Source organism: Arvicola amphibius, chromosome 18, assembly GCF_903992535.2.
Source record: "Arvicola amphibius chromosome 18, mArvAmp1.2, whole genome shotgun sequence".
NCBI lineage: Eukaryota > Metazoa > Chordata > Mammalia > Rodentia > Cricetidae > Arvicola > Arvicola amphibius.
Genome location: NC_052064.1, coordinates 12,124,142 through 12,143,475, shown reverse-complemented (window position 1 = coordinate 12,143,475; position 19,334 = coordinate 12,124,142). Strand labels below are relative to the sequence as shown.

The following is a 19,334-nucleotide window of genomic DNA, read 5'->3' as shown; positions in this document are numbered from 1 at the left end:
TAGGAACATTAAGTCCTATGAAAAACTCAGTCGTACTACACAAAGAACCCAGGCCTTAACTGAAGTGAAAATTGGAAAATAGATACTGTGGCTGCCTGGGAGTGGTAGTTAATCTTCTACAAAGGTAAAATCAAGTTTTTTAAAAATAAAATTATTACAAATTTTAGGAATTGCTATGGTTTGGGATATATCCCTCAAAGTTTGGGATATGTCCCTGTGTCCCCAGGGTAGCACTTTGAGAACTTTTAGGTAGTAGGGTCCTGAACCATCTGTTATGTGCCTCTGAAGGCTATTTAGTGTCTCAGCTCACACAACTGTTGCCTTTGCCTCTTGGTTTTTGAGGCAAGCAGTGGTAACCTACTATGTTTCTTCCCATGACATGCTGCCTCACTCAGAGACAAATGTCATGACATCACAGCCTGGGACCATCAGACATGATTTAAAGCAAATTTTTTTCATGTAAGTTATTTTAGCTACTCAGTTATAATAGCAAGAACCTAATACACAAAACATATAATATATATCCCTCAACTGAAGAAATGGGAAGCCTAAAATATATCATGATCTTATTTCACCTTCAAAACAGAGCTATAAGATGGTAGCAGCATAATCTCCCGCTTCCAAGCTAGATCAGGGAGCTGGAGAGATGGCTCAGTAGTTAGGAGCACATACTGCATTTGTAGAGGGCCTGAGTTCGATCCCCAGCGCCCTTGTTGGGTGGCTCGCAGACCCCTACAACTCTATCTCCTGGAGGGTCTGATCCAATGTTTCTGGACTACACATACACATACATACCACCAGACAGATGCACATACACAGAATTAAAATACAGTCTTTAAAATTTACTAGGAAAAGAGTTACATTACTCAAAGAGGCAAAATTCCTATCTCAGGTTAGAAAAACTGACATGTGGTCAGGCTGGCTTTCTCATAGCCTAACATGCAAACTCATAAACACTCTTCTTCCTCAGCCATAGTGAGGAGAGGGGGCTGGCAGTATTTTCTTCTCAGAGCTCTTGTTCTGTCATTTTATTCAAATGCAATATCGTTTATGTGTGTATAAAATTATAGTTTCTTTAATAACTGGGCAAAGCTCTTTTGTGTTGTTATTTTTTTCTTAACCTTGACAACAAATTAAATATATAGTTGTCATACATCTGCAACCTCAGCATTTGGGAGGCAGAGGCAAGAGGATTGAAAGTCTGAGGATAGCCTTGCTATAGAGAAAGTCACTTTCTCAAAAACAAAACAAACAATAAAAAAGAAACCCTAGCTATAGATATATCTTTCACAATTCATTTGAACCCGTGCACAGACATATACACACATAGCCAATAGACTCAGAATAATGTTCTCACCTCGTGGTATCATGTGATCTGTGATCAACCGGGAAGAAAGAATCGTTGGTCATTCCAGAATTTCAGCTGACAATAGATTTGTGTACCTGTTGCAGAGGTACTGTTTTCAGCCTCCTCTAGAGAGCCCCCGTCCTACCAAGGCTGCAAGCCTGTCCACTTGAATTGTTGATCTTGCTGCTGATAGTCTCTTTATGGTAGAACTCCTGCCACTCGGGGTCACCTGCCTTGGGTTTGGAAATGTAGCACAATTTGCTGATGGTGCAAACCTATGATCAGGTGGGGTGGGCTGTGAAGATCCCAGCTTTGGTGGCAGCTGTTTGTCTCCCTGTTCCACATCCTGTGGTGTGATCCTCAGCCCAGCACTGGTGAAATGTTATTCAGCAGGACAATTCTCTGACTGGTTTTGTGAATTATTACCGCTCCTTAGGCCTTGCTAACAATTTCCAGCACTATATCTGTCTCTAGATAAGATGTATGCCAGGACAGTTTCTAGTTCATCGCTAAGTCCTTACTTCTCCCTATTTTACAGTATTTCCTCATTAATATTTACTTAAAATATTAATATTCATAACTGATTTGGAATATTTTGGACCTACTAATCATTTACCATAAATAGAATACATGTATCATACTAACAGAAATGTCCATTTTTTAGATTCTCAGAAGCCAGAAATAAACCTTCTTCCCTAGGAAGCAAGCTCAACACTAGTAAATATGGAGATTACCCAAAGCCCTGGAGTTTGGTTTTATTAATGACCTTGCTTTTTCCCGCTCTCCACACCCGTTACCTGTGTTTTTAAGAAACACTTGATCTACAGTGTTGAGGACTAACACTTGGTAAGACATAAGCCAGTTTCATAAAATCTGTCACAGGTTGGCAAAGAGAAATAAGGCTTTCATTGTTCATTAAACTAGAGTAGCATTTTGACTGCTTTATTGGCCCCAGGCATTGTTGCCTAGATATTAAAAATAACCTCGCAATTTTACTCAGCTTGTTATTATAGAATTGTAAGGAAATGTTTATGCTATTACTAATAATGAATATTAATGTGTCATGTCTTATATAGAACTATTTAATAGCAAATATTCACATGTCATGTCGTGTATAGAACTATTTAACTCTATCCTCCATATTCTCTCCCCTCTCCCCTATCCTTTTCTCTTCCTTCCCCTGTTCCCTTACAGGATATAGCCCTGACAGACCTGGAAAATTCTATATAGCCCACATTGACCTTCAACTTGTAGCAATTCTCCTGTCTCTACCAGCTGAGCGCTGGGATTACAGGCATGATTGGATCATGCCTAGTTATCCGTTTCCTCTGAATGTTAGAATGAATGAGCTTCAGTATAATAGATTAGCTATGAACAAGTTTGATGAAATTTAATGTCCTGTGTCCTGTTTTTATTAAACTCATTTCTATTTTAGTGTCAGAAACAGCAAAAAGTTTTATCTTACTTTATATAAATATTAGGACTTATGATAACATTAAATAGCCTGAAAACTGGCATCTGGCTAAGTTGTTCTATTACAATAATCAATTGTAGAAGTTAACATCACCTTTAAATGTGACACCATTAAACTGTATTATTTGAGGCCTTATGTGTTTCCACGTAACACGCGATATTGCCTTATGTAGAAGTAAAGTTGAATTGTCTTAAAGAGAGATCCTCAATGACTGCTGTGGTCCATAATTTGCAGTAGCTCAGCCCTCCTTTTTGATTTGTAAATTTTTTTTCAAAACTCTTGATTGTTTTATGTACAGAGCATTTTGTTCCAGGACAAGGCAGTGTTTATGCGCTCAGGTATGGAGATGCATGACGTTACCCTTCTCCCTTCTGTCCTAAGTGATCAGTAGCTTTCTGTTTCATGTGTGAATGTGGCTACATAGTCTATCATAGACTTTTGGGACTTCTTTACCCATTTTACATTTCAGTTTTTGCTTTGACTAATTGAAACTTCTTATAATTGTAGATCTACAGGTCTATAATGAAGAAACACGGAGCCCCTCCTTTGCTCCTTCTGCATCTTTCAGTACCCACAAAGCGAGATGCTACTAGCTTATAGACGTGCTGCTTAAAATAGTGTACATAACGTATACATGTGATATTTTTATCCAACTCGTCTACAGTCTTATAAATTACAGTTCTATTGTTGAGAATAGATATCAACAATATAATCCTTTGGATGGGCAAAACTTTACACAAAGAAGACCACAGCAACAAACAGAAACGTCGGTTCAAAACAGAAAGTCATCTTTTTCTTAATTTTAGAAATTATAATCTGTAGTAATTGAGCAGATCACAGTAGGACTCAGTTTCTTTCCCTTGTCTCTGTCTACTTTCCTCCCTCTTCCTCTTCTAACTTCTCGCTCCCCCTTCCCCGATTACATAATAATTTCCTCTAAGTTCCTGAAGACTCAGGAGTTTCTAAAGAGAAGCTCTTTACTACTTAGTACTTAGTATAACTGAGGTTGCAGGAAGATCCTGAAACCGAATAGATTTACTCGGTCCTACTTCCCCAAGCTTAGACAAGCAACAAGGACTGTCCAGAGACACCCAGACCAGCTAAGTAGTTGCTTAGAAAAGTCTCAGACCAACTGAACTACTGGGAAGAGACTTTCTGACCCATTGAAGTACCTAAAAGTTGTGCAGTGACTGCAATAGCTCCATCTTTTGTGAGCTGGAGTGAGGGTTTGAGGGAGTGGCTTGTTCTTGAATCACACCGGCTCCTGCTAGTAACCCCTCACCCATATCCTTGTAAGTAGCCCCAACACGCAGTTTCACCAAAATGGACTTGGGTGTTCTCCTTGTTTTGCTTTGTTGTTTCCCGTCTGGAATCAGTAGATATTTGTTCATAGCGCTCTAAGAAAGATGCTTCATATCTTTTCCCCTTCTTCTACCTTTCCTTCCACCTCCCCAATTTTGTTCCAGTTATATGATGGTACTAGCAGCAGCAAAATCTTAAAAAAGAAGTTTTAAGGTAGAAACATGATTTTACTGACATTTGGTCATTTTTTAAGCAAACGCAGAGTCCAATGGCATACTTACCTGCCAAAAGAACTATCATATGCATATAGAAGTGAAAGAGGAGCAAATGAAAAGCGTCAAACAGCAACACTGTCTAGGTGGATAATACCAAACACGTAGAAGGCACACTGAAGTGTGTGGGAAAAGACTTTTCAGAGCATTGAGGGCTAGTGGAGATTTTTCTGTCAGATGACTAGAAGGTTTAGAGAGACAAGTGGATCCTTTGTCTTGCTACATTCATTATTTTCAGAAGCAGCTACTCAGCTATGACTGCTGGGTCCACACTCTAAAGCACTTCCGAGGAGCATGAGAATATGCACCTATAATAGTAAGTTGAAGAGAGCAAGCCAGGAATCTATAGAATAATTGAGAAAGATTCTATGGCTATTCCCTGAGTGTCCAGAGAAGGATGAGTTCATAGTTATTGCAGGAGTTCCAGTAAGAGAGAAATCCCGAGGAGCACAGGAGATAGGCAAGGTGTCTCAGGGATTTCTAAGGACAGACAGTTTAGGCAGAGAGACTCTATCAGGCACCACACTTTGTAATGCGTATGTGGGGACCCGAGAAAAGATGCTTTACTCTATGCCTGTTTAGAAGGATCTTCAATCCTTTGTTTAATGCATCAAAGTTTCCTATTTGCTGCACTGTTCCCTGGAGACGTTTGCTGATTCCAGGATGCTTACATGGATTCTGATTTATGACTTTAGGATGGCCTGGTATCCCTAGAACCTGCCTCATTGAATGTTTCTTAATTACATAATTGATCTGCTTCCCTGTCAATAACTTTTTTTTGGAGGGCAAATAAAAAGAAAGAGAAGTTAATTAGTCAAGACTTACTTTAGGATTTTCAGAATATGTAGAAAATAAAATGTAGTCCCCAAATCCACTTTACTTTTCTTACTATATCGAATACTTGTGATACCCATAAAAAGAAAACTGTTCCTTTCTAGGCCTAGCTATAAGGAAAAAAATTATATGGCCTAGTTATTTAACTATTGGATAAAGGTCCAACTCACAGAGCACACTAACGCAATGCGATAAATCAAGGGGGTTTGGAACTTTGGTTTGCAATGAAGAGTGAATGCAATTAGATGCACGCAAGGCTCTCCCCGGCTAGACTCTTAAAAAATGAATGATAGGGCTTCTTTCTAGTTCTCATGAATATAAACCTTTCAGAAATATCAGGTGAGCAGAAAAGTAAGATGTCTTTTGAATTGTAGCATTATCTCCGCCAAGCTTGGCTTGTGAGGCACAGTTCATACCGCGTTGCCGGTTTCATCAGAGGGACATTCATAGCTATCCTCCTGTGCACAAAGTACCTCTGGATGCTTAGAAGGTGACAAAACCTCTAGATGCTATGGAAGTCTTTAAAAAATGAGGTGACTCATTTTCTTAAGATGATCAGGAACAGCAAGAGGGCTAGGTCTACTTCTTAGTGTTCATTTCCTGCAACACCGCAGCATCAAGGTGTTTCCCTCCTGTCCCAGCTCAGTGCTCATTTCCGTTGTGTTCTCCAGTGGAGCAGGGCTGGGGATGATTGTGTCAGGGATCTTATTTATGAATCATTGATATACTGGCCAGCAATTTGCTATTGGCCAGGGATAAAAGTTCTGAGCTCTGTACGTAACCCCTCCTCTCTTGCCTCTTGCAGGTTTGTGTCAGCCTCAGTTTTTTCTGTCTTCCACAGACAAGATGCTAAACCTGGGAGCACCTGCTGAGGCTTATTCAATGATCTAGATCCACCTACAAGCGCCAAAGCGTTGCGGATCTTGGCATGCTCGATACTTCCCTGTCTTTCTCAGTGAAACATGCATATAAATAGAGCCTTACAGATTGCTTCTTTGGAGGGGAGAGAGGCTGTGTCTTACCTCCACTCTCCTACCTTTTTCCTACCAATGTGAACCTTGTTCCTTCTACCCTTCTCCATAATTACCTTTCTAATTCTAAAGTCATAGATTATTCATATTGTTTCCCTCCCCACCCAAGCTCTGAATGAACTTCATTTAAAAATTTGCTAAATATGGAGGGGAAAAAAATCTACATCGGTGAATTCACTAGTTCATCTATGTGCTTCGGTTTATTCATTGTGTATTTGCATTTTATAGACAGTTTCCCCTCATGGGGAATAAGAACCTAACAGAAGTGTAAAGTTGAGGCACGTTAAGACTCAATAGCTGTTGGCTGCCGCTAAATCTTTGTGGGAAAGGGTTTTGTAAGCAATTCAGATAGGATCCCAAGGGAATAGTTTCAGGGCAGAGAGTCGAGAAGAGAATCCATACAGGTGAACAGTGAAATATTTACTCATTAATATACAAGTTGGGGTGGGGAGGGGAAAGTGGAAAGGGCTGAAGACCTCAGAAAGAAAACTGTGGTTCTAGACTCCTGGGAAGATCAATTGTTGGAAAAGTCAAAGCCAAGAATACCAGTTGAGGCCACTGTATTGCTTCCTCTGGGAAAAAGAAACCTCAGGTTCACTTCATTTGTTTTGGACTAATAGCAAAAACACTCTTGGCAGAACCGTGTGTATTTTAAATACACAGAAAACAAACCCACGGGGGGAAAAGCAGTCTACAGTATGTGACCGCCATTGTCCTAAAGAACATTCGATTACAAATCAATGAGTGACTTGAAAGAAGATTAGAATTTGTGTTTGGGAGTCTATTTTTAAGCCTTTCTTTCATAAGGCTGGGCACAAGGGTTGTGGGAAGTTCAGCTTGCTCTTTGCAAGTCAGTCGGAAGCACCTTTTCTACCTTCTGCGCCAAGATCCAGCAGCAAAAACATTGTTCTGATCACAGTGTCTTGAAGTATAATTACTTCGTCAAAGAAAAATATAATTAGAACTGATATTTTAAAATATACCATAATTATATTTAAGGACTTGATAATTCGTTCACATATGAAATGGTCTGTTAATTTAGCAACAAGCAACAGTGTTGAAGTCAGGAAATGATCTGACAGTTTTTCTTTCCTCTGTTTTAAAAATACCATCTATTCGCTCCTCTGTCTATTGAAAGAGAGTCAGTTTCAGTAGTGAATTGACTTAAATGCTTGACACAGCATTATGCGCATCAGGGCCAATTATTTTCTGTGTTCCTCCACATTTCTAACTTGCCTGTACCATTGCAACAGCGCAAGAACAAGAACAGCCCTCTGGGGTCCAAAGCACCCTACGATCTCTTTCTTCCCAGCCCCAATCAGCATTACTCTCTCATTCCCTGTCTTGTATCTCATCCCTCCCATGAAAACACCTAGAATCCCATTTCCCTTTTACTAGTCTCCTTTCAAAAGAACCTTTTATTTTTTTTGAAGGTTTCATAGGTGCTTTACTTTCTTCAATATGTTTTAACATGCATATGACTCTGACTTGGCATCACTTATAAGTTGGCTTTGAAACAATTTCCTGATTATTGCATGACTGTTCCTCTCGCCATTCCTTTGGGGTGACTCTGCCAACAAGTGACAGGTTCTATTCTATTCGAATTTCTGTTGTTGTGTATGTCCATGTAAAAACACAGACAAGACTTCTCTCTACCTGTTAATACAGCATTTCCATAGTTTTCATGGAAATTAGGTGTCTTTTTGGTGGCTCTGCCCTGGCCATCACTTGCTGAATACTTCAAACTCAGAGGTGGCTTAGTTTGATTCTGGTCAAGGGCAACATCACAGAGAAGACATAACTGTGATGACCAAAGATGCCACTTTGGTGCAAATTCGCCTCAGTTACCCTTGCCAAGATCCCTAAAAAACAAAGTCTCAAAAAGAACCTTTTGCTTGGTAACAATTTGATAATTTAAATTTTCCAGAGAATAGTTGTTTCTTGTCACGTTGCCCGTGTGCTGATTTATATCAGTTGAACTTTTTGGACTACAATATTTCATGGAAATTAAAATGACTAATGTTTCCATCAACCATGGCATTGCTTAAAATATCAGAGACACCCAGAAACATCACTTTTTAAGGTTGGGTAGAAAGCAAAAATGTGTCTCTGAACAACAGGAGTGTTGGTGAGGTGACCAGAGCCTGGGAGAAACGTGCTAAGTGGCAACACCTGAAGTGTTTCCACGGAGGACTGTGAGCAAGAGCAGCAGAACTTGGACTCTACTGCACTGAATTCAGTGTGGAACGATGTGCTCATTTGTCCCTTATAACGCTTATACTGTCCAAAAGAAGAAAGAAAGAAAGGAAGAAGAGAAAGAAAATAAATTCAGTGATTAATTGGTGCTGCCTCGTTTCATCTAAATTTAGAATTCCCGAAGCCAGAAGGAGGAGATGACTGTCTCTTCCATTTCTTGCTGGTGTGCCTTCCTATCTGTGTCGTCTTCATTTCTGGTACCTTGTCACCGAGAAGAGGGATTGGATCTCCTGTATATTGTTTGGATGGATGTGGAGGATGGGTAGAGGGGAGGCCGAGTTGTCAACCTCTGACCAAGAGTGCAGCACCCTCAGAAGTCATTAGCAATTACTAAGTTATTTAAACCTGGCAAAACTTCAGTTTTCCTAAGACGTTAAGCATGTTTGATAGTTGTGTTGCTTGTTGTCAAGGATGTCAAGTTATTCCTGTGCTAGGTTAACACCGCCAGCTCATCGTGAGCTGGAGCACACTCCTGGGACTGCAATATTTTACCTGGGGTTCAAATTGTTAGTAACTGACCCTGGCTCTCACTTAAAAGTCACAGAAATTTCTACTGGGTTCTTTGTTTTCCTCTTTCCCTCCAGCCAATTTCTAATTGGCATAATTCTGCAATAGTTCTTTTCTGATTTCATACTTGAGGTGAAAATATGTAAGGGAATTATTTGGACAATAGGCAGTTTTTTTCATTACTAAATTCCATTCTGTGTTCAGATTGACTAGTTGAGATTAGATTAATTGGAAGACCAGAGCAGTGCATTTAAGGAACGTCAGTCTCTTGGTCTCTCTAGGCCGGCAGTTCTCAGGGGTCACCTACGGCTATGGGAAAACACAGATATTCACCTTATAGTGGTTCTCAGGCATCACATACGACCACGTGGAAATACAGATATTTACATTATTGCGGTTCTCAGGGGTCACTTACAACCACCAGGAAATACAGATATTTATATTCCAGTTCACAACAGTAGCAAAATGAAAGTTATGTAGTAGCAACAAAGTTGATTTTATGACTAGGTGTCAGCACAATGGGAGGAAATGTGTGAAAGGGTCGCAGCACGGGGAAGGTTGGGAAGCACTGCTCCAAGCCTTTCCTGATGGAGGAGTGTCTATGTGTTACTTTCATTGGTTAATAAAGAAACTGCCTTGGCCCTTTTAATAGGACAGAAAATTAGGTAGGTGGAGTAGACAGAACAGAATTCTGGGACAGAGAAGGCAGATGCTTCAGGCAGTTGCCATAGACAGTCGCCATGCTTCTCCTCTCCAAGACAGACGCAGGTTAAGATCTCTCCTGGTAAGCGACCACCTCGTGGTGCTACACAGATTACTAAATATGGGTTAAAGCAAGATGTGAGAGTTAGGCAATAAGAGGCTGAAACTAATGGGCCAGGCAGTGTTTAAAAGAATACAGTTTCCGTGTAATTATTTTGGGTGGAAAGCTAGCCAGGTGGCGGGACACAGCCCCACTGCTCCTTCTACACTTTCCTTCACTATTCTGACACTGGTCTGCAGAAATAAGATGGAGAGAAGAATGACAGCAGACTTAGATAAGTAAAGTAATTGAATGAAAGGAAGAAACTCAACTCTGGCTTTGGTTGGAATAAAGTAATAAATTCTCATTTGTGGTATACAATGTGTAGTCCAAATTTTTTTGAATAATTTTATTATTTTTCGGAATTATAGCATAATGATATCATCTCACCCTTCCCTTTCCTCCCTCCAAAATGTCTTACATATTTCCTTTTGCTCTCTTTCAAATTCATGGCCTTTTCTTCTATAACTGTTGATCTCACACACACACACACACACACACACACACACACACCCCACACACAATCCGCTCAGTTGATATAATGTTGCTTGTGCATGTTTTCAAGGCTCACCCTTTGGGATAGAATCTCCCCCTGGTGTGCTCTTCCCTAGGAAGACGGTTTCTCCCACTCACCATTCCTTAGTTGCCTGCAGTTCTTTGTGTAGGGTCGAGGCTGCCTGAGCTCTCCCCCTTCCATGTTAGCATGTCTATTGGTGTCATCCTAGTTTAGTCAGCCATGCCGGTGAGCCTTTTTTGTTCCATGCTTTATTTGATCTGAAATATTGACATTTAATTTAGCAGAGAGAGAGAGAGACAGACAGACAGACAGAGAGAGAGAGAGAGAGAGAGACAGAGACAGAGACAGAGACAGAGACAGACAGAGACAGAGAGAGGTTGAGAGAGGAACAAGGCTCTGGTGTCCAGGCTGGTCTTGAGAGCTTCTGGAGGGCTGGGATCACCGGCACACACCACTACCCCTATCTATTCATCATCTTTAACTGCTCTTTCTACTGCTCTCCATGGGTCCCCTACTTCTTATACCACCTGCTGAAGCTTATTTAAAGGATGCAGAGTTATAGTCGTTGGATGCTGAATCAAAAATAGATCTATGGTTCCACTCAATTTTTTTGTGCCGGAATGCACCATTTTGGAGTTTATAGATCTTGCAACACTCAAGGAATCACTGCTATCTTGAGGACTATGAGAACGCTAGGTTAGAGATGAAATGAGGCTTTTATTTGATGCATTAGCACAAAGGTGGATGGAACAGTGCTGGCGGATGACCCTGGCAGGGAGGTCATGCTCTTCCTCTGTGGTTTCTCACACAGTCCTCAGACCACAAGCACACCATGTTGTGCTTATGAGAGAGCAGGTATCCAATAAATGCTTAGGAAACGCATGAGGGATGGAGGAAGATTTGCTTATCATAACAATGAAAGCCTGTCCCTGTTTAGACTGTTTGTCATGAGAGAGAGATGCCATGATTGATAGATAATAATTTAGATAATAATTCTATTTAGATAATACTTCTTCCCTGGAAGGATGAAAATGCTGATAGGCGGTTATGGTCTAGTATGCAGGCTATACAGAGTTAACTGCTTAGGAAGGAAAGTTTTTTTTCAAAAGTTGTTAAAAGTAGCTGGTCGTATGGTCCAATAATTGTTGATTATAAAGGCCTCAAGCTTTTAATTCCTGCCTGTGGTTTTAATTAGTTTTAATGAATGTAAATCATGTGGTCCTCCGCTGACCTGCTCCAGTTCATTACTCTCTGGGTTGTCTGAAGCTAGTTGTTTCAGGATTAATTGTCATACTCGGAAAGAAGAGCTCCTGTCACTCATGCAGCTGCAGATACGGGCTGTGTTCTGGGAATGAAACTGAAGGTATACAAGATACGCAGCTTCAGTGAGCAGCTGTGTGTTCCTGGGTGACAGGGCTGGGGACTCACAGACACCCGGAAGACACAGGCTGCAGACACAAAGGGAACGCCAGAAATTCCTTCAATCACGTTTGCCTTATGAATGTGATATGTCCACATGTACTTACGGATTCTTATTGTGATTGCAATTATTGACAGTATTTCAAAAAGGAGGGCAAAGTTTAGGGCTTAAATTCAGTGTAACATATTGCCCCATGGATTGGTGGCTAGATTAACAATACTAAGCATATGCTTTTCTCTGTGGAATAAACCTTAGATCCAACCAGAAAGCATTTGGTTACAGTCTTAATGATCATAATTTGCTATAATGTTATTTTAATTTTTACATAATAATTATTATTAATAATTTTATATGATCAATTATATGTATTAATGTTAGGAAACAGCATGATATATTTTAATACATTGTCTTTATTGTGATAAAAACATATGCAGATTTTTTTCTTGACATAAATAAAATCTTCAATTGTTCACTTAGCAAGAGAAGTCATTGGATAACACCAATGTATCTTTTTAACAAGGAAACTTAACACTGACATAATAGTTTAACATGTAAATTGTGGCCTTTTTTCGTCAGTTGTCATTATAGTATCTAGTTTGTGCTCATTTTTTTAAGCTGGTGTTCACTTGTTTGGTTTTGTATTCTGGACGTTTACCTGACCATGTTGTTGATGTTTACATGATGATGGAAATACTGGGATGTTTTGGCATACAATCGAGTCTTTTTTTTTTTTTTTTTTTTTGGTCTTTTTAGGGTCTTGGGAACTTGATGGCCACTAAAACCATGCCAAGCCAGTAGCCAGTAGCTTTCAGGTTCTTGTTTTGAGAATTCAAAGGAGGAAATTCATGGGCCACCGAGGATGTGTTTTAGAGATAAGTTTATTATATACTCATCTATGGCAGTTCAGCGGTGTTGAGTAAGAGCAAGAGAGTAAGAGAGCAAGAGCGAGATGAGGAGGGACCCTGTAAGCAGGAAACATCTAGAAAATAGCGTGGCAGAGAGCTGCTAATCAGGGGCTAATGAAGGACTTACTGGAAGAGACTTGGGTGAGGTGGGGACACCAACTGGCCCACTCATGTGTCCAGGTGCCTTCTCTTAGCATTGGTAACGTAAGTGCATATATTCTTTAGACAGAAGAGCTTGGTTAGGTTGTAACAAAGAACAGGAAAGCGAACTCTCCTGGTCCTCCTGCCCTCCAATGGGAGGAGCTGCTGCTTTGGGTTCCTGCTGTACATTCCCAGTTTCTATTTCTTAGTCTTATCATTGTAGGGTGACTCCAATTAAACTCTTTGATTTGAACACACACACACACACACACACACACACACACACACATCCCACTACACAGACTTCATATAAGTGTTTTCCATATTTACTTTTAAACATTTTTAGCACTAGTTATTCCTTACTCAAATGCCCATACCTTTCTCCTTTCCCATTATCCATTATTCTCCTTTCCCCTTCAATATCACTTTGTTCTTTTGTCTTTCTCCCTTAAACTCTTTCTTTTCCCTCCCTACCAGTGGTCTCTTTCTAGTTTCCTGGATTCTACAGGTGCTTCAAGTTAAACACAGAAATCTAAAGATAGAATGTTAATATCCATGTAGGTATGTATGTATGAGAACATGGGACACATCTTTCTGGATCTGGGTTATAGCCCTGGTGAGGGAGAATTGTCTGTATTCTGTCAATCATGTTTTAAATAAGTGCTGATTGGCCAGGCAGGAAGTATAGGCGGGGAAACCAGAAAGGAAGGAGAAATGATGTAATGAGAACGGGAGAACTCTGGGAGGAGGAAGTTGATTCCCCCCACTCCTGCCCAGATCACCAAAGCAGCAGGATGTGATCTGCCTCACTGAAAAAGGTACTGAGCCACATGGCTAACATAGATCAGAAAAATGGGTTAATCAATATGTGAGAGTTAGCCAGTAAAAGGCTAGAGCTAATTGGCCAATCAGCTTTTATAACTTCTAGAGATCTCTGTGTTATTTCTTTGGGGCTTGCTGGCTGTAGGGTACCGGGTGGGACAGAAACCCCAACAAACAAGCAGACCTGGCTGGCCGCGTTCATGTTACATATCCCTTATGTTTTCTAGTTTTATCTATTTTTCTGCTGAGTCATACTTTTGTTTTTCTTGTCATTATCCATTTGTTAGTTCACGGACTTCTAGGGTGTTTCCAGCATGCAAATCTGGCCAAGAACTCATTGTTGGGAAGCCCAGAGGCCCTAAAGTTAATCTACTACTATTACTCTGCTGAACTGACATAGTTTCAAACTGCCTTTTACATTAATAGCTCTATGTTCATAGACTAGTGAAATGCTCAGTCTTTGTCAGAGAAGCTTCTTTGTCCAGAGCACAGTGATTACTATAGACTTTCACAGTTGACCAAAGTGCAGAGAAGAAGTCTCAGTGGAGTGCTCAATTAGGTTTTTATATACTCATCCACCACTACAAAAACCAAGAAAAATCAGTGACAGAGTTAAAACTAGAAAAACAATTAAATTTAATACTCTTTTTTGACTCATGTTTCTATTACTATATTCCCTTCTTCCTTATCACTTAAATATTTACTTTTCTTTATATATGCACATTTGTACACATACACACATGTGCATACACACAGACATTATAGGAGCCACATATGAAGGAGGACATGCCATTTTTTCCTTTGTTCTTTTCACATTTGGTATCTTCACCCAAATTAGTTACATGGGAAGAGACAACCTGAATTGATTAATTGCTTTCATAATATTGGCTTATAGGCAACTCTACGGAGGTATTTTCTTGATAGTGATTGTGTGGGAGGGTCCAGTTCACTATGGGTGGTCCTGTATTGTGTAACAAGACAAGTTGAGAAAGCCATGTAAAGCAAGCCAGTAAGCAGCATTCTTCTATGATCTCTGCCTCCAGGTTTCTGCCTTGAGTTCCTTCCTTGGCTTCTTGTGATGGTAGACTATGATAATTTATAAACCAAATAAAGCCTTTCCTCTTCAAGTTGGTTTTGGTTAGCATTTTATTATAGCAACAGAAAGCAAACTAGGATGGAAATTCATACCAGAGAGTGGGATTGTTGTGATAGACCTGACCATGTTGGTTTTGGGGGAGGATTGTGCAGGTATTTTTGATTTTTGTACTAGAAACAGCCATTGAATGCTCAGAGCTTAATGCACTCTTGATTGGTCTTTGAAGATAGGAATGTTGAGAGAAGTTCAGAATAGGACACTTGGTCTGTGAAGTTACAAAGGTGATCAAACACTACACCTGGTCATTCACATGAAACTTGCTTTACTCAGCCAACTGGGGGTGGTTAGCTGGAGCTGAAGAATTGTGGCTAAATATCAGCAAATAGTAAGAGATTACAAAATCTTGCAGGAAGTATTTCTTCAGAATTAGCACACAGTTGGATCTGAACTTGGTAATGTATAAGATTCTTTTATATGTTACTGGTTTTGGTGACATGAAGTTTATAGGATTAAAGGGATCATGGAGAGAAACTGAGGCGTGGTGTCATGAAGCTGTGTCACAGTCCCTGAAGAGGGACTTGAGAGGCCATTGGTGAAAGGGTAGCCTCTGTTCAGTTGGACAGCATGTTAGTTATGTCAGGACTGTGTTGGCCATCAAGGACATTGGCAGATGTGGAATGAATTTGGACTAAGCTTATGGGTCAAACTGTGAGTGCTGGATAGGAAGCCCGAGAACTGGGACTACCCAAACTATTTGGAACCCAGAGGATCATGAGTGAGTTCCAGATGTCAGACACTGAACTCTTTCTATTGTTGAAGAAATACTTTGTTTTTGTTTTGACCTGGTATTATGCCCTGGTTCTTCCCTCTCAGAACAGGAAGGTACATACATTGGTTTCATTTTATTTTAATTTAATTTTTTAAATATATCAGCCTAGAGTTAAAGAGACTTTTAAAGAAACTTTTTGTAATGGTCTGCCCTGTCCCTTTAAGAGACAAGTCCTGCCTGGACTTTCTGCCTGAGTGGGCTCTCTCTCTGTCTGTCTTATATCTCTTCAGAAGAGGTGGCTGCTGCCTCTTCTCTCCCCTCTCTGTTTCTCTCTTTCCCCCTCTTTCTCCCCTCACCTTTCTCTTCCCTTCCATAACCCACTAAATAAACTATACCCATGGTGTGTCCATCTATCTCTCACCTGCCAAGGGCTGCTATGGTTCTTCTGTGGGTCTTGGGTCACCCCACCCACAGTGGCCAGCTGTGTGCTGAGGCTCACCACCTGTGACCCATTGTCCCTTGTTGCCTGTCATTGGCACTCGAGGAACTGCGCTGCTTTATCTAAACTGGTACACTTTTGACTTTTAAAGTATTGAAAATTTTAAAGATAGGAAAAGTTTGTGCTTTATACTGTGAAATTAGCATGAGATCCTGGGGCTAAACAAGAAAGGAAAACGCTATGCTTTGGTTGTAATGTACTTAGGTGCCAAGTTGACTAGGGGTCTGTGTTCTGGTTAGGTTTTATGACACACACTGAAGTAATTTGGGGAGGGGGAATCTCAATTGAAGAATTTCTTCCATCTAATTGACCTCTGAGCAAATTTCTGGGGGCATTTTTTAAATGTATAATATGGGAAGGCCCAGCCTATTGTGGACAGGGCCAACTTTGGGCAGGTGGCCCTGGGTTGTGTAAAAAAGCAAGTGAAGCAAGTCCTGGCAAACAAGACAGTGAAGCAGGGACCCTCCAGGGTCTTTGTTTCAATTCCTTCCTCCAGGCTCTTGCTTTGAGTTCCTGCCTTGGGTTCCCTCCTTAGTGGACCACAGCCTGTAAGTCAAATAAACTCTTTTCCTTTAAGTGGCCTTTGGACAGCATTTTATTACAACAATAAAGAGGCAAACTGAAACAAACCCAGCCCCTGCAGGGAGAGTCGGTTCTTTAAGGGTGTGTGTGGCTCCTGGTAAATTGACCATGCTCCAGAGGGTGGCCTTACCCCAGGGATTTACCTACATCCCAAATTGTAATGAGTGGGAGTGCATAAAAGGACCAATCTTGTGGAACCATAGCTGCAGGATTTCCATGGTTGGAGCAATAGCAGGATGTAGGAGAGAAGTTTCGGTGAGGCTCCAGTATAGATGGTGTGCCAGAAGCCAGGAGCCCTGAACCAGACTAATGACTCATTGCAATGAGCATTTGGAAGTAAAGTTGTTTGGACTAAAGGGTTTACTGTGTGACACACCCCAGCTCCCAAGGCCACTACAACAAATGAATACGCGATGGAAAGGTAGGAGAAATGGAGAAGTAAAATGGTTTTGTTTTTCTAAGTTTTTAAATTAATTAATTCATTCATTCATTTTATGGAGGGGACAGGCTCCAAGGGTAGAGAGGGCAGAAATGGAAGGAATGAAAAATGAGAGGGATTGGGGTGCATGATGTGAAACCAATAAAAAGAATTATGTTAGTAGAAAAGAAGACAGGAATTTGGGAGCGAGGTAAGGGCTGAGTCTAGGAGGAGTTAAGGGAAGAAAGGGGAGTATGAATGTGATGAAAATGTATAGCATGAAGCTCTCAAAGAAGTAATGAAAGACCCCTAAAACCTCTACCCAAAGACAATAAGCTAGCAGCAGTAACGCCATTTCGCAGGGCTTGCACAAACAGGGGCCTTAGGCGCCAAAAAGATATCTGTGGTCAGCCATCTGGCCCCAAACGGGGAATAGAAAGTCCCTGGGACCCGTTCCACACCCTAGATAGGGCCAAGTTGGCTATTATCTGAGTCCCCTGCATGTCTCCAAGGTGAACCCACCACCCTATTTGAATCCACCAATGACAACCCTGTAACCAGACATCTGCTTCTGTACACGCGCTTTTGCTTCCCCTACCCTATAAAAAGGGGGGTCACCTTGCCTAGCGGTGCGCAAGTCTCCCGAGTGACTTTGCCGCCCGTAGGTACCTATGACTACCTAATAAACCTCTTGCAGTTTGCATCCGTGGTCTCGGCTTGATCCTTGGGTCCCAGGGTCTCCTCCTGAGGAAAGGTCCTCTTTGGGGGTCTTTCAGTAATAAAATATTATATTAAAACATTCGGCTCTTGTAGGGGGTTGGGGTTTTGACCTTCAGATTGAAAGAGCATTACCAAGTCTTAGACAGTTGAGTTGCTGACAGACCCTACTGAACTTGGGGCTTCCTACCTTCAGTTCATTCTGTCCAGGGAGTGATTTATTGTGGGCTCTTTTCTGTTGGAGAAAACAGACTATACATTGTCTTTTGTGGTTTGTCTTTCTAGACCAGGGTTCAGTCCAGGATTATGTGTTCAATTTAGCTTTCATATGTCTGTAGTCTTCTTTTAGCTGGAATAGCTCCTTAGCTTATCTTTTTCTTCCACACCATTGACATCTTTGAAAACCCATGAGACCTGGTTTTAAGAAGGTGTGTGTGGGTGCTTCTGATATTTTTCTATGATAATACTCAAGTTTTACGTCTTTGGTGAAATATTACATAAAATCATGTTGTTTTCTACATGTGCCCATGTACCTTATTGATAACACTTTTAATAGTTAAAATTTTTTGCAGTACATTTTGATCATATTCTTTCCCCTTCCCTCAAGCCCTCCTAGCTTCTCTCTGCTCCTTATGCATCCAAAAACATAAAACAAAAGCCCAACAAAACAAAACAAAACATAAAAAGGCAAAACACTAAACCACAAGCACCATTGCCTCAACAAAGCACATAAAAATATGGAGTCCATCTTGTATTTATCAGCTGCTCCTGACCACGAGGCCTGCTGTGGACCATCTACCGTAGACTTTTGAGCCTACTCTTCCACAGAGATCCCTCACCTTGAGGGCAGCACTTTGATATAGACATCTGTGTTGAAAGGAGTTCCTTGTTTGTCCCCTGCCTCCCGGAACCAAAATGATCACACAGAAACTGTATTACTTAAATCACTGCTTGGCCCATTAGCTCTAGCTTCTTATTGGCTAACTCTTACATCTTAAATTAACCCATCTCCATTAATCTGTGCATCACCATGAGGTCATGCCTACCAGCAAAGTTTTAGCATGTCTGTCTCCAACAGCAGTTCCATGGCTTTTCTCTAACTCTGCCTTCCTTCTCCCAGCATTCAGTTTAGTTTTCCCTGCCTAGCTCTGTTCCCAGATAGCTCTGCCATAGGCCCAAAGCAGTTCCTTTACTAACCAATGGTATTCACAGCATACAGAGGGGAATCCCACATCACCTCCAACTGAGGATTGATGTTCCATGTCCTCTTGTGGGTCTCTGTATTAATTTCCATCTACTGCAGGAAGAAGTTTCTCTGATGAAGGTGGAGTGGTGCAGGGAAGTGTGGGCATAGCAATACTGATGATGTATTTTGATCACTTGTTTATGCTGGGAGTAGCCCCATTCTCTTAGGCCTAATGTTTTGCTTTGAGAAGTAATAGTACTTTGTGGGAAGATGCAAAGACATGATGATGCTATATTTGTTGTTTTCCCTTTTAAACCTTTTATCACTAGATCTGGCATCCACTGATGATTCTTGCTTGAATAAATTTCACAAGGATGACTGCAAAAATAGATTTAAAAAAATCTTTTCCTGTGGTTATTAGGTGGTGTTTTTGCTG

At 40.8% G+C, this 19,334-nt stretch overlaps 1 pseudogene; it reads right to left on the bottom strand.

The window, feature by feature from the left end:
- Positions 1–7,755: 7,755 nt before the first annotated feature.
- LOC119804060 lies at positions 7,756–8,046 on the bottom strand (annotated as a pseudogene).
- Between the last annotated feature and the right edge of the window lie 11,288 nt (positions 8,047–19,334).